Consider the following 16,549-nt stretch of genomic DNA (forward strand, 5'->3'; position numbering starts at 1 on the left):
AAAACCTGTAATTAGAATATTAGTTAGTAAAAACTCTAAAGTACTGTATTTATTTTAGATTATTACCTTCTTTGTTGTCTTGAGGGTCACTGTAGATAGAAGCCAGGGTAAACAAGGAGAAAATGACAAAAGCCAGCAAGATGAAAGCTACTTCAAGGTTTGTGAAGGGCAGCTCCATGAACTGTTACTGCTTCGCCTAGGAAAAAGGGTAAAGGTTTACTCGGCTGGCTGCAGAAAGGGACAGCTCTCAGTAAGTTAAGTCTGTAGTCAGAAGGATACTAGATCCTGGTCAAACTGGTTAAGTAACTTTAGCAGGTAAGGAAACAATACTGCTGGCTCATTCAAGAATGCAAGTTCAAGCCTTTTCTACTTCGGAAGTAGTATATACAGTTGCACTAGGGGATATTTACAGCCTGCTTAGGCTATTATGAGAGCAGTTATTAAAGTAAAGCTGCACTTAACTGGATGTCTATATCTATCTGCACCCTGTATTTATTTAATATGTATTTATGTGCAATGCATTTAATAACAGGAATATATTTTGACTCGGAGAGAGTAGTAAATAAATCCTTATTAAAACAAAAAGTATCTGTAGAGGTCTGTAGGAAAGCATAGATTTTCTTAACAGTAAAACTCCTAGTATACAAATAGTCTACCTTCTGTGTAGTGGAAAGTTTCACATGTATGAGAGAAAGCCCCACCATTACAACCAAACTCCAAATCAAATCCCAATCAATAGTTAATCCAGGGATTTTGAAGTCAATGGAAAATCAAAGTGTTCAGTTGCTCACAGGATTTAGCTCTAAAAAGCAGACTCCCTGAAATCTCAGAACAAAGGAGTCCAATAGATTTGTACAGAGTTGTGAGAAATCAGAAGCATAGAAAAAAAAAGAAAAAAAAAAAGCTTGCAGTAAATAAAGGGAAGCCGGCACTTACTGATTGCCAGGAATTTGTGTGTATATCCCATTGAGGTTTCTTTAAAATCATCCCGCTTCTAGAAAATTATTCGATATCACGGACTGAGTTAATTACTCACAGCTGGAAGGATCTAATGTAATGTGGTTCCCTGGTGCTTTTCGGTTGCTGCCTTGCTTGTGGCAGGTACAATCCACATCAGACTACAGAGTGGTGGAAGCAGAAGGAGAAAGCAAAGCTCAACAAGTTTTTTTCTTGTACCTGCCTTCAGGATGCTGGCAGTACGCAAGCAAACTGAAACAACAGAAGTTGTATCAATGCCATTGGGGCAGTTGAGAATGAAGTTTGTACATTGTAAATCATGTTGAATTTTAAGCCCTAGTAAAATATTAACATAATTGTAAACAAGGCTAACTAGTATAACAAAGAAACCCAGCTCAGTAAATATATCAGCAAGATTTTTAAAATTCAGATCCATACTGATATAAGCAATAACTATTGGAATGATATGGCTATGTTAGCTAGAACCAAATCTGTACAGATGCGACTTGTATGGAAAATGGTCCTTTAGAAGGATCTTTCTGCTCACTTTGTGAGGATCTTTTTTGCTGTAAAGTCTTGGTCTGAAAAACACAAATACCATTTATACAAACTAAAGCATCGGTCACCTCTCACCGTACTAGCTACATGTTAATTAAAGGCGATTACTAAACTATATTCTTTTAATATTCTGATTATTCTGTTATTTAAAAATATAAAATATTTTGACATTACTATTTTTGAGTTCTGATCTCTTGTATGGTGATCTAAGGAGGAATATTTCCACAGCAGGCAAAGGAGCGAGCGATGCTTATGAAATGCAATATCAATAACACCTGAATGAAATGGGAGCATGTGGAGATGATTTGATCTCTGTCACACAAGGTATCTTCTGCTGGATCATTTTTGCAACAAACATTTCATTAACAGCTATTACAAATCTCTCTTTATGATTTCTGAGAGTGAACACATAGTTACACGTACCACAACTTCCCTGTCTGTATGATGGATTGGTTACCCCATTTTATTCAATAAACCGAAGAATCACTTACTCCAGTCAGAGGTAAATTACACCTGTGTATCTATTGAAAAAGATCTATTATTGACTGTATTTGTGCATGCTTTTCCTTTGCAGCAGATATTTTTATCTACCTGAATTTAGATGTGAATGCAAAACTTACAGCTTTTCTTATATAGTGTCAAATTCTTCCATTATCCCATATGTCAATAAAGCGGATGGATCTTTCACACTCTTCTTAACTGATAAAGTTGGATGCAGTTTAAGAAGGGGCCTGATTTCTGAAAGCATGCTACAGTTGATGAGAATTTTCAATATAATAGCATGCAATTTCTTTAAGGAAAGTCATTAAGCAAACCTGATATATTTTGTATTGTGCGTATATATGTAGTGTATTCTTTTATGTAAATTATATTTTTACCCATACACCAAGTAGTTAAATATCAATAAAAACTTAGATATTAGGAACAACAAGAAAAAATTAATCTGAACAGCCATCAGTAAAGGAACTGATGGTTGATAATGCTTTTGAAAGCTGGTAAATCCCATTGAAAGCAGCTGGAATATAAGCTCCCTAGCTGCCTAGCACATCACATTTTTTTCTCTTCACTGTTGGCAGTATTGGTTTCTCGGCTGCCGTACCTTAAGAACGGGTACAAGCAGAGCCATCTACTGGTGTTCAGGTATAACTATCGCTAAAGAGAAAGGCAAGTCATTAATAGTAAAAAATATTTTAAAAGTGTTAATTCTGAACTTATATAAATACTTAGGTCTGAATTGAGACAACATTTATTAGCAAAAATATGCATCTGTCTGAATAAAACTGTAATTTGACTTAATATTAAAAATCACAGAACATTATAATAAGTTATTAAATTGCAATGTTCATCTCTTTGCACATTGTCTATTGCACACTGAGAAAATACCACATCTTTTTTCTTGGAGGCTAGTTCAGTGGAGACGTGTTGAATGGAAGACCGGAATCCTCTGCCTACATCCTACCGTTGTCATGAAAAGAGAAAATATGCATTTTTTGTTAAAAATAAAAGGTTAGTGTCCCATATTGAGGTCTTATTAATACTTTAAGAAGGCTTTACAAACAGACACAAATTCCATTTAGATATCTGCGATGAGGCTAAAGAACATAGAGGGTTAACCCCTCAAATGTGGCAAATAAAATGCAAAGTTATTTGATATAAATCTCTGAGTGCCTAAGCCACATTTAAAGTTCAAGTTCCTTTTTGTCTTTATAGGAATAACAGTTAAACAAAAAGACTAAGAATGGACTCAAAAGCAAAGACCTTATTCAGCATCCTCATATGATGGGGAATCTTCAGAGGTAAACTGGAGGTGCCAGCGTGCAGAAGTCTTCCAGGTCAAACACGTCGGGAGGGCGTTCGTAAGTAACCTGTCTTTCCCGTGGGGTCTAATAGGCTGTCACTGTCTACCTGGAAAACTATGAGAACTCTCTCTTCTCATCCCCAGATGATGCATCTTCTCATTTGTTACAGGGACTATTTGGTATAAAGGCTACATGAAACTTTCCATTTTCCTTAGAGGCTGACAAGTCTACCATATGTTTGCAGCTAAGGGAGACCCTTGTTTTAGGAAAATGCCTTAAACAAAGTACCAGTAGGTCAAAAATAGCTGGAAAGCAAAATCTGTCTTTTGAATACAAATAACCTTTCAAAACATGGGTTATTCACTAAGTTTCTAATATAATTCTCCATCAATGAAAGCAGATTGTAGTAAGCTGGGTAGAAATGAGGAAAAGAAGAATGTGCAGATGTGGGAAGAGATGCTGGTGGTGACAAAATAAAGACAAAAGTTGATCACCTTGTGGAGAAATTGGACTAGCCTTCCCCATTACTATGTGTTTAACGGGGACACTATTAAAATACTGTAAAATTACCCCACTGGAGATACAGTTGCTGACACTTTACTGGAGACCAGGAAAGCCCAAACCTTTGTAATGAATTCTGATAGTTTTGGAATCAGATTAACTTGTAAAAAGATAGGGAAGGTCAAGATGATTTTTGAAAGGTTGTTAAAAGGTTTGCATTGAAGTGTGTGTGTGTATATATGTATTTATAACACTCTAAAACCAGATGAGACTTACTGAATGTTCATCTGTAACCAAAAGGAAATGATGTGTCCCATGATTTATCAGTTTACTGGGTGGGAGAAATAGAATCAGCACCAGAGCTGGTGTTTGATGTTTGTGTAATGTTTCTTTGTCTAACTTCTTCAAAGAAATGTGTGTGAAAAATAGTTAAATGACCAGATTCTACGGCTTTTTCTTTTCTAGATTAAATTCTTGCCCCACTGAGATCTTCAGAAAGCTGATCCATTACCCTGGTGTGGCTTGGATTTCACTAACTCTGTAGCAAGTTCCTCCACAAATATATTTGTTGACTTATGTGGGACGGCTGAGAAAATAAAGGAACTAACTGTCAGGACTAAATGTATATATCATGGCCTCAGAAAAGATGAAAGAAAAAAACGAGACTGAAATGAAAAGAAAAAACCAGCATTTCTCCAAGCAGGGCTTTTAACCTAAGAGATTAGACAAAGACAGAGTGGAGATTAGAATAAGAGCTCAGTGAGAGCTGGACAGAATTAAGTGCATAATTTGAAGTCTTACTTTTTTTTATATATATCTATACACATTTTTTTCTACTCTACATTGCTTATTGGCAATAAAAATATAATTACTTTTCTATAGGAATGATAAAGTAAAATTGGAGGACAAAATGAATCTAGGACAGGTAGAAAGTATAAAGCAAACATATAGTCTACATGCATAAATACCTGTTCCTGTCACCGGAACGAATGCCGACAGTGAAGTGGAAATATCCTTCACGACAGTGCTTGTATTTAGTATAAGTTCTTACTGTTTTTGCAGAGGCACCTCCTTATACACTGACGCTGCTGTCACAGCTGTTGTTGATCACTTCTGAAAGTGAACTGTGGACTTGACCCTGTAGACAGTACACTCAACACAATAAAGTATCAGAAAAGGAGGAAAGGCAATATCCAAACTTTAAAAATTTTCTGCTTTAATTAAAATCCAACTTTGTAACAGAACAGAAATTATTTGATTTCATAAAAATGGTTGACTAAACCAAATAAGGTGCAAGGGTCAAAAAGTGACTTATGAAAGTGTGACGCCTACAGCTTCAGTCCCGGGATTGTTCCTACTACTGATAAAATGAGGAACCTACATAGGCCAAGCTAAGCAAATATAAGCTTTGTAAGATATTAACTTTAGTTATTTGTGTTAATGCAGTGGGACATATATCACTGGTCTCAATTAAATTTCTAGTTGTTTTCTTTTTTTTATATCCATGACATAATAAAATTATGCCACGCTGCCATTTCTTGAGAAAGACTTATGCGAATGTGTCCTTCTTAGCTTTAAAGTAACAAATACTCTATTAATGAGAGTAATATTATTCATAAATCTACTGTATTTAGTTTGCTATAAACAAGTCCTTCAGTTTTTGTAATTAAAAACCAGTAACGAGTCAAGCTACACATTAAAAAAAGAGCTCATGCACCAGAGGGAATGGACCTGAGGAAGATTCTACTAAAATGGTTTTTGAAGCACCACCATTAAAGCATTAAATGATTTGTTAGTTGTTACTGTTTTTCTACCCTTTGTTGCTTTCAACTGTCATTCAATTCTGTTTCTTGGCAAGACTTTCGATTGTCTAAATACTGAAAAGCTGACTCCTGTGCTATGACATCATCTGTTATAAATTAGCATAATTTGCTAACTTCCAAGTGCCGAGGATCTGATGAGCACCTTCTTCAGTGAATTGCAGCTTGCCAAATCGTGGGCTGGGTATCCTAATGAAGAGGTTAATTTATGTAAATCTGCTTGGCTATTTTTGCAGCGTAGGTATATCCCTGGTTGTTAGCTCAAGAATGAACTGAAACAGAAAAAAATGAAATCAGACAGAGGAAAAGGTAAGAGAGAGGCGGTGGAAGGAATAGCCAGAGAAGTACCAGTAGAAAAAAAAAAAGTTTTCAGAGGAATAAGTAAGGGACAAAAACGTATAGAGTGGATATATATCCGAGTGTATCAGAGAGGATAAGAACAGCCTTTGGACTTACATATCTGTAACTTCCTACTTATCTCAGTGTATCTTAAGTTCATAGTGGGAATGTTCTAGCCTCTTATTTGTTGAATCTGCTCGTTTTGTTTCCTTAACTTGTACTCTAAGCTTATCAAAATATGACTTAAACTTGATATGATAGTCATGAAAAATGGAATAAAGTGTAACTTTATTATGGTATACTGAAAAATAACTAGTGCAATATAAGGTAAGACTTTTGCTCCCTTCATAGGGTCTGGGTTATTAACACCCATATAAAAATGGGTTGTTATAGAGGTTAACTCAAAATGTCTCCCAAGGTTTTGCTGCTCCTTTGCTTGAGGAATGCTCAGCTTAGAGCATACATCCTTCTTTGTTATCTCAGTAAAGAAATGAGCCAACAATGTCAGTGAGTCAGCAAGGCACATAAAATAGCTCTTGCTAAATAATAATAATAAAAAACGGCTGTTGTACTGCTATAATGTTGTTACAAAAAATGTTGAAGGTGTTCTGAGTCTGACTTTTCCTTATGTTTGCAGCTGAACTGTGTTCAGTTTTCCTAGCTAGTCTTGTTTAGGGTTTTTTGTTCTTGATTTTTTTTTTTTTTTTTTGTTCTCTGGATGTTATATCCAGAGTCTTTAATATTAAATATACCGATATGTCTTTACCTTTGCTGTCCACATATTGTTCCGTGTTTTTACCTGCCTAAGCAATTAACACAGATTAAAAGGCAAAAGATCCTGCCATATTTATTTCTGTGAAATATTGGTGGCTTTATAACTCAGCAGTGGCGTGTTTTTTACACTGAATCTAACACTGTTGGTCTACAGAAACAATTCTGAATAGGAATTATATTTTAAATATCAGTTTGAGATCCTCATAGGTCAGAATGCAGATGAGTCCAATGTAAAACTTGATGATTTCTGTTCTGGCTTATATGACATCAGCTACACATGTAATGCTGAGCCCATCTTCATAATGTTATTCATAATGCTTAAATGCATTTTTGTGCAAGAATATAACAATAAATAATTGATGCATAGTCTATTACAAAGGAAAGACATGTCCAGTGTGAAACGTGAAGGAGTAGAAAAGCTTTTGGAGTAGGAGCAGAGCTTCCCTTTCACCAATACAGACTCAGAATTGTTGGGGGTTAAGCCATTTGAAAGAAAAACCTTGTTAAAGTTGAATTTTCTGTAAGCTTATGACAGTTACATATCACATCAAAATTTGGATGAATTTGTGGGTAGAACAACCATAAAATACCCCTATGCTCAGAAAATACACTTAAGACCTGCAAATAAATCATAGCAGAGAGATTCTGCATGCTGGGTAAGGCAAGAGCAGAATTAGCAAACAAACCCCAAGGTTATTCCTGCAAGTATACTCTCGTCCCATTTCAAGCTCAGCCATTAAATGGGAAGGAAACCCTGCTCCTGGCAGTCACCAGAGCACCATTTAGTACCAGCACATGCAGGTGGCAGGGGATGGATCAGCACACCTCAGCTCCCAAGCCCAGGAGAGCACAGCCCATCCTCATACGCACCGCGCCAAAGCACCTTGCACTGAAACAGCTGCCAAGCAGACTGTCAGGGTAGCCCGGGATGTTCGGCTGGTTTTACGCCAGGAGGAATTAGCCTGCCAAGCTCTTTGCAACAAATATCTGATGCAGGGGGGAAGAGAAGAGTTTCTTTTTCCTCTGTTACAAACAAAATCGCAATATTGCCATAGTATATCCTTCAATGTAAGTGACCAGTTTGATTGTCGGTTTGCGTGCTGTTTCCACTAGCATAGTTTGCAGTCACATTGGATTTGTATAGAGTGGTATTTGCAAAAGAAGTGTACCAAATATTCTTTCCTTTAAAACAGTATGAATTAAATAGCAGGCAGAAGAGATCTTTTGCAGCAAAACTCTATTTTTCAAATTTAACTGGGCTTAATTGGTCAGAATTTTCCCAATTTTTTTAGTGACACTAGCAATAGGCATGCATAAATATTTTATTCAATCAAAAAAGTAACTTGATAATAAGTGAACTTCCAGGAAAGGAAGATCATCACCATACTAATTAAAATGAACTTGATATTTTGTTTTCATTCAAAATCTAAACTTAAAAAAGAAGAAAAGAAGTAGTTTAAAATATTTTTTTAAAATCTTGTTTCTTTTTCCCTTTTAGCAACAACTAGAAAACCTTTCTGCCCATATGTCTAAGCTTCTGTCAGCAGAGATTCCTGGTGATGCAGTCAACCTTTCAAGGAAGAGCTTGTTTATTTATAATAAGCTATGTGTAAATAGTGGGATGTAGGATATCCTGCATGATAGCCAACAACTGAAAAACTAATTTTCCAACCATAGTATTTAGCATTGTTGAAGTGTCGTCTCTCCAGTGTAAATTTCTCTGGTCCAACTTTTGTTTGGGTGTATGTACCACCTTGATCACGCCACGTTAGCCACGTGCTTGCCATTAAACACCACAACTAGTAACTGTTGCTCATCCTCAGCCCCTCCTTTGTTCAGAGGTGAATTGCGTCTGCAGCAGAGTTTGGGCAGGGCTTTTGTTTGTTTCTTTTCTCTGTAGACACAGTTACACATTTCTCTTTAGTAAATCTGTATTAGAGAAGAGATCACAGGTTGCTCCTCGGGCAAAAGTTGATAAGCTTTATGGTAGTACGCAGGATCTCTCTGACTATATTAAGTAGAGAGACTAAAACCAAAACTTTGCAATTGCATAATGAAATCTTTCTGAATTTCCTTCAAGACCCTAAGTGTGTGTGTGTTTGCTTGTTTTTTAAAATAATACTTACATAACAGAGGGCACAGCAGCAAATAAAGAGATCCTGTCTGTGAGATATTAGAAGACATAAAGGGGAACTACATCAGCTTTCATTCCAAGTCAGTGCTAATCATCCTTTAACTTTAACATTGAAGGGATTGAGTATGGCCTGATTTTTCAGTGTAGTGACACTTAGCTTAGGTCATAACAATAAGAGGTTGTGTTTATCACTTCAGAGGAAGGACAACTCACTTTCCACTATTTTTCAGCAATAAATCTGTATAATACTAAAAAACTTCAATTTAAAAAAAAAAAAAAGCACAAAACAAGCAAATATAAATGTGCTGGCCTGGTAATTAATTAGAAAACAAATCATTAAAACAATTTTTTTTTTTTCAACCTAACTCATTTGGATATGCAGTCCAATACCATACAGTCTGTATTATCAACAGATAATATCTCTGCTTTGCCAAATCAGGTGACTGCTTACCTACTAACACGACTGGGAAGGCCATGTTTATTTTAACATGGCCAGACTATTTATTTGTGGGGCGCATCTTGCCTGGACAGAGGTTTCCTGTTTAAAGCCACAGCTAGAAGGAAGTTAGGGCTTGGTAACAGCAAGTTGCACTGGAGTTCTTTTTTTTTGCCCTTCTGTTTTCTCGCAGTTGTGTAGAGTTTCATTTTTCTCACAAAAACTTTGAAACTGAAAACAGTTCACAGCAAGAAAAACTCTGCAAGTATCTAACCACTTGGAATGCAAATTTACAGATAAATTTTATACTCGCAGGCATATCCATATGCAATGCAAACGATGTGTTTCTAGAACATAAAAACAATATTGGAGTTAGCAAGGAGATTTAAGTTGGCTTTCATGCTTACTGTATCACTAAAATGATTGGGTAGAAAAAGACCTGACAGAGAAAACCTCAAAAAGTGAATCTTTTTTTGAACTAGTGGTAAATTACTTTTACTAACTACCTTTTATAGGGTTCAGTTTGATTGATCTGCTTATCTCAGTGGTGTGGAGAAGACACAAAGTAGCTGGAAATGGCCAGTAGTTTGTCCTCCTACACTGGCAAAAGGCAGTGGAGATAACATATCTATTTCCTGCAGCCACAGCTCATAACCCCAGTACCATTCCTCTGATAGACCCACAGTCCAGTAACGCCTGTGTACAAGGTCTGGGCAGCATGGGATCTGCCAACTCTCAGTTCCTCCGCTACTGCTAACTGGGTATTGGGCTAAAGTGCTAAGCTGGCCTTCCAAATATCCATCCTGTACACTTCCACTGATGGTCTATGGTAAAGACTAAAATTTAGTCTTCAGTCCAGTTAAGTCAAGAGTGAACAAAGGTCTATTTGACAGACATATTATTTTTATGCATGTAATGAGAATTTCTAGAAATAATTTGGACTTGGATAATGAATAATGGGATATGCTTGTTGATTTGATCTTACAGTGCCACACCTACTTCGGTTGAATCCCTCTCTTTTTTTAAAACCACTGTTACATCTGCCAACACTGTGGTAGCTTATTTACAACTAACTCCAGTTCTGTGAAAGCATAAAGGAGACATTTTGGAAACTCATTTTATGCCTAATACCATCTGGAGTCTGTAGATGTAATTCTTTTGAGTATTTAGATGGTGGTACTTTGCTGGTAAATGAATATGAGGGGGGCATTATGATTTATCTACTGGACACTTAAAGATACATTACAAAATAAATATACAAAGATACAATTTCACAGGCAGGATTATCTACTCTCTTTCACTTACTGCCATCATCCTAGGAGCAGTAGGTAAAGTAATAGTTTTCATAAACATACACTTCATAATTTTCTCAGAATGCCAAAGAAATCTGTAATTACTGGTGTAACTCAGTCTTGTGTATTTATATATATATTTGGGTATCTCAAAAGGAAGTAACTCTGCCATTTCCTCCAACCGAATGTTTAAAAAGTTCCCTCCCACATACTAAAAAAATACGTCTATGGCATTTTAATACAAACTTATTGTATTTGTCTTTAAGCAGTTTTGGACAGTCTATCAATTTGAGCTTCCTCGCTCTCCACTCATCCTACTCAGATTAATGTGCACATCAACATCAGTGAATTAAAAATAGAAGCAGCATCCAATTATTTTCGTATTTTACTGTCTCCCTTTCTTGTCTCCTTACAATGCATGTGGTCTGTGACCAAAATGCTTGACTGAGACCATCCTAGACTGAAAATTTGCAGCCATAAGAAATTTGACTGAAATAGCTGGGGCTCCAGATTGGCTCAAGCTTTTACTCTGCTGCTGAATCTCAGATGGCAAATTTATTTGGATATGGCCACTTGCTTTTGTTATTGTGCAAAAAATATTTTTTTTATATCAAACATCATAGCTGATGATGTTTTGATATCAAAATTGCTCCAGCCAAGTACACTTCCAAGGTATTTTTTAGAAAAATCTGTATCCATTTGTTCCAATTTATAGGCAATCCTGTGTGCGGTCAGAATTTTTGAGCTATTACTCTAGAAAGTGGTACGAAATAAGCTAAAAGAATAAATGGGTGTAGGATACACAAAAAACCTGTAGATTAGAGAAACAAACACCTTCAGATTTCTGTTGTGAGAAATAACTATCTGGACCTGATAAAAACTGTTTTTTTTCCCTTGAAGACAGCATTTTCCTGGTATTAACTAATTCGGGGGAGGCAAATGGGTAACAACACAATGTAAGAATATCTCAATTTCACGCAGCCATCTATTGGGTTTAGATGGCATTTTAGGAATATACTGTGACAAGCAAAGCTCATTGACAATGGCTACTTAATTCAAGTTACTCTGAGCTATCTGTGTGCATACTTTCAGTTTGGCATTTACACTTACTGTAAGTTTATATCATATGCAGTGCCTACAATTGCAAATGGCCAAACCAAAACTGAAGGGGATAATAAAACTTTGTATTCCCACAGTATTGACATGCTATAATCAGCTGAAAGGGTAGTGCGTATTCAAGTAACCTTTTGCCTGCAGTATGTAATCTCCATTTTCAATTAGTTTACATTTCAGGCAGTGGGTGAAATTTGGTTTTGCAACTGTCTACTAGAGATCTAGTTTTGTTCCTTGAGTTTGACCTCTGAGAAGAGAAAGTAAGGAATACTAGAAAAAAATATTTATTCAGGAGTCTAGGTTTCCTGATACCCACAGACCTTGCTGAATTTGTTTTCCCTGATCTTTACTTAGGCAATTAAATTAACTTAAACAAATATGGTGGATTTTTTTTCTATTTTACTGAAAACAGAGAATGACATTTTAATTATTTTTTAAAAGGGAGACAATTTGGTATTAATCAAAGGACATATATATTGAAAATTTGGTAGAAGTAATTCTGATAAGTGCATTAAAGGAGAACTGAATTGAAATAGATGCAGTTGTTGAAGAAGTCTATCCATACATACGCACTTTGGAAAAATTAAAAAAACCAACTCATTTATAAACCTTCATAAATTCAATTTTATGTAGTTATTAGAAAGTTCATGTTATTGACAGCAGGCTATTTTACTAAACCTCCTGACTTCCTAATTATTGCAAAGGTTTAGGACTGTTCTCATAACTTGTGAAAATCCATGTTTACATGAACAGTTATACATCATTGCATGTGTTTTTCTTCCAAATTTCCAGGTCCTCTGGTTTTGGTGGTTTTTTTTGGTGTTTTTTTTTTTTAATAGTTAGGACAAATGTACACATCCCCACATTCCAGGGCACAATCCTCTTAACATTTTCTAACCCCTTAGTAAAGCATTTGCACTCAAACCAACCGTCTGGTCTAATACCTCAGAATGAATCTGGATTCAGTACATTATCACAAGAGGGAGCCCTTGTCAACACCAAATTCTGAAGTTCAGTACGTGGTTTTGCAGAGCTACATTATTCGCTTTTCAGGAGAAAGGTAGGTTCTGTGAAAGTAGTTTCACAATGGAAGAAGGCCTTCTGACACAGGTTACATGCAAACTGATTCTTTAAGTAGGAAAAAAGCCTTTTACTGAGGAATGATGGTAGAGCCTTCATTCTGGGAAATCATAGTAAGAGCCTTCATAAGAGATTCAGAACAGCCCTCATCAGTTCGTGTGAGGACTCCCTGTGTGTTAGTAACGCGTTACTGATCTTTGTTTTTTAAGTTAAAATGAGTGTGGAGGTCTGTGCAGTATGGGAATAAGTTCAAAATGAAAAAATAATAGTAAACAGATCAGCTTGTAGAAACTAGAATGCTTCATCCTACTTGTGCCTTTTATTCTTCCAGTGCACAAAAATAGATAACCGCTTGATTCCATTTGGGAATAAAGGTGGAGGAAAAAATACAGATGTTGAACTCCATGTTGTTCCATCAGCTTTCCATAAGGAGTTACGGACACCTTGCGTTTTGTCACAAGTTTTGAGAAATATAAGCCCCAGAAAATCCTAAAATGATGTCTACAAATAATTTCCATAATGCCTCAACATTTAATAATTTCTTTCAACCCTAGAAAGTATCTCATTTATGCATCCAGCATTCAGACTTGAGCACCAGCCTGAGAGCTGGGATTGTGATCTGTCATGGTGACACTCCTGGCTTACAAAAGATGGCTGGTCCACAAGGGTGCATGTTACGTTTGGAATTTGCTTCTTTGTAGGAGTGATGCATGAAAGAGAGAAGCGTGATGTTTTACATATCAAGCCTGTTCTGAGCATGTATTTCACCTGAATTCAATAAGTATTCTTTGGAATCAGTTTTTGTGAATATATACAATGATGTAATAAAACTCTGACATTTGAGCTCTTTATAGGTTACTAAACCAAATGAGGCCTAAGGCAGTGCACATAGGCAATTAACCCATTATGGGATGATAATTGTGAGGTTCAAAGCACATTTTCCTGATCTTTCTTTGATCAGCATCTGTATTATATAAACGAATTTTAAAATGAGATCATCTACTGAGGAGTAGAGGAGAGAGATATGAGGCTAGAGCATGATCGCTCTGAAGTTTTTTCAGGTACATTTATTCCTGTGAAAATTCAATATTACTGTCTTGTCAGTTGTGAACTATCAATGGGAATCTAATCTGTGTCAATCTAAGGCATTAATGATGTTTTCTAAAAAAACTCCTTTCTTTAATTTCTTTTTTCCTAATTTTAGCCACTGTTTTACAGGGGGAAAATAGTCAGTCTGGTTTAATGTTAATTGTTTTGCTTTGTGTGAGAAAATTAAATGTCTTATGGTGCTATGATGGAAATTCTACATGATGTTGACTGGGGGATAATCTCGAACAAAATAGAAAAGGATAGTTTTAATAAGCACACTTCTTAAGCATGTTTGCGTCTAACCACTTTAATAAATGAGGTCTTATACTATAGATTTCAGGTAGTTTCCAAGTATTTTATGAAAACGCAGAGTCCAGGTTCACTAGTAATGATTCTGTGTCTCCTCTCTGTCAGTCACATAGTTATTGCTTCTTCACCATCAAGTGCTATTGTTCTTCAGGAAATTAAGGCAAGGTTCCTCTTCATCTAGACCAGAAAATGAAAAAAACACCCATTCCTCCCTATTTCTGGTGTGTTGTGATCTATGAGGACTGTCAAACTTCACTTCTTTATTTTGTGAATAGCACCTCTCTCGTCTGCCTCTGAATTACCTAATGAGACTATCTAATGGCAATCCATACAAATCTACAGAATTATAAGAATCCCCACTATTAACTGAAAAATGTATGTGAAACATTCACAATCATAAGAAATGCATCTGCTTTCAGATTTGGTTATAAACTCGGATCTTGACACAGGTTCATAAATCATAGTTACCATCTTAGGAGAGCCTCAGCTTGGTTACAAATGAATTATCTCTGGTTTCGAGCAGAGCAGAATGGTCTTTAGGCGATAACCAAAAATTATACAAGAGATCTATGACAAGCCAAATACTGAGCCCATGTCTTCTGAGTCTTTGACTAGCATCTCTATGTCAGTCAATTTTGCTGAGACCAGAGACTTTGAAAATGTTTGGGACTTCCTTCTGCAGATACATGTGAGTGACTTCACTGGTGGCTGGGTTTGCCATCTAGCATCAGGTAAGATGGAAGAAGCACGCAGAAGGGAAAGCATAAGGTGGGAAAAGCGATGAGTAGTGCAGCATTGTCAAAGTCTTCATCGCTTGACAAGGCATCGCTGCTAGTAAGGAAGAGGTTAGGTCTGAAATGATACCTGAATGTGAGGAGAAGCAACAACTGTCCTGAAGGGCAAAGAGCACTCCAGGTACAAGGGATGAGAGGAGAGGAGGAAGCACGGGCCCTCTGAAAGCAGAGTAGCGATGCTGCTGGAAACACAGGAAACAGGGGTGGTCTGAAATGTGGTAAGGGGGAAGAAATAGACTTGTGGGAGGTTTTAGTACTTCAGCAATATTCTGCATTATTGGATTTTTCTCCAGTTAAGTCAAGCTAAGAAAATTGTTGTTGCTATCTGAAACAACAGAAAGGGTGACAGCCACAAAGAAAATGTTTTAATCTGTATTTTTAGAGAAAGAAAACCAGAATGACAGAGTTACTAGCATTATCTAGCAATGGTAATACTTTTCACACCTGAGTGAATTTTTTTTTAAGACTTCTTCCCCTGCTTTTTCTTTTTGATCTGCTTTGAATACATTGAAGTGGATATGTCATGCATATTCAACATAAAGACAGAGTTAGGTTTCCTGACTCTTAGAAGAGGGAGAAAAACAGCACTGCTTGAAAGAATGTGGTGGGGGACTAGCTCTTTTATTAACACCGCCTAAGGAATCATTCAGTCTCGGCATTTTGTCACTTACGGGAAGAGAAACCTCAGATATTGTTATAACAACTCCTTTATTTCTCTAGCATTTCAATACATCATCCAGTTTTCAAGTGAAGCAGAAGATAGGATGAAGTTGTGAGATGCTTGAATATTTTATTATTAAAAAAAACCAAACAACTGTATACACTCCAGACTAACAGCAATGCCAAAACTTGTCTGATTTCTTTTCCATTGAAAATTAACCACTTTGGAGTAGGAAAAAATAGAAAAATAACTTTGCGCTCAGATACATACCTGCACCTATGTCCAGTGACAGTCACACATGAATCAGAAAACAGAATTTTACACATCAGTGCCACAAGTGGCGGAGCGTTGGGTAAGGATGTGAGCCCCCCCGTGCACTCTGTTTGCTCCTAGGGTAAATTCTATGATCATTACTGATATAAATCAATGTCGTATGTCATGAATAGTTGAATCAAGTTATGCCATTATTTGTTTCTCCATAGAATCAGATATCTGCAGAACTTCATCAGGCTCTGACATTGGCTAGCAGTTCCACTTGCCCTCCTAATTCAGGGATATTTGCTTTTAACAGAATTAGAGTATTTCATTCTGTTTCTAACCAAAACTAAATAATTCAAACTGGCACAAAAATTACAAGGCATTTTACTTTGTGTATCTTAGCCATTTAGCTAATATTATAGGGTATTTCTTGTAAAGTTTTATATTTATTGTGAAAAATCCCCACCAGAGGCAGACTTAAGGATATTTTCATATTTTGATTAGAACATGCTATTTTTGCTTTTTAAAAAAAAGTCTTTGTGTGAGGACTGGTTAAATCTGGGATTAGTAATGGCCTATAAAACTGTTCAGATCTAGCTCAAGTCACTGTGGAGAGCTACTCTGGTTTGATAATT

The 16,549-nt window shown here is 36.3% G+C and overlaps 1 long non-coding RNA gene across 1 annotated transcript; it reads left to right on the plus strand.

Annotated features, from left to right (window-relative positions):
• Window positions 1-1,451: 1,451 nt before the first annotated feature.
• LOC135313080 (uncharacterized) lies at window positions 1,452-7,106 on the plus strand. Its single transcript, XR_010372673.1, has 4 exons — window positions 1,452-1,839; window positions 2,918-3,021; window positions 3,226-3,311; window positions 4,281-7,106. It is a non-coding gene; the product is annotated as an uncharacterized LOC135313080 (long non-coding RNA).
• The last annotated feature ends 9,443 nt before the right edge of the window (window positions 7,107-16,549 follow it).

Source organism: Phalacrocorax carbo, chromosome 4 (genome assembly GCF_963921805.1).
Source record: "Phalacrocorax carbo chromosome 4, bPhaCar2.1, whole genome shotgun sequence".
In the NCBI taxonomy this organism is placed as follows: Eukaryota; Metazoa; Chordata; class Aves; order Suliformes; family Phalacrocoracidae; genus Phalacrocorax; species Phalacrocorax carbo.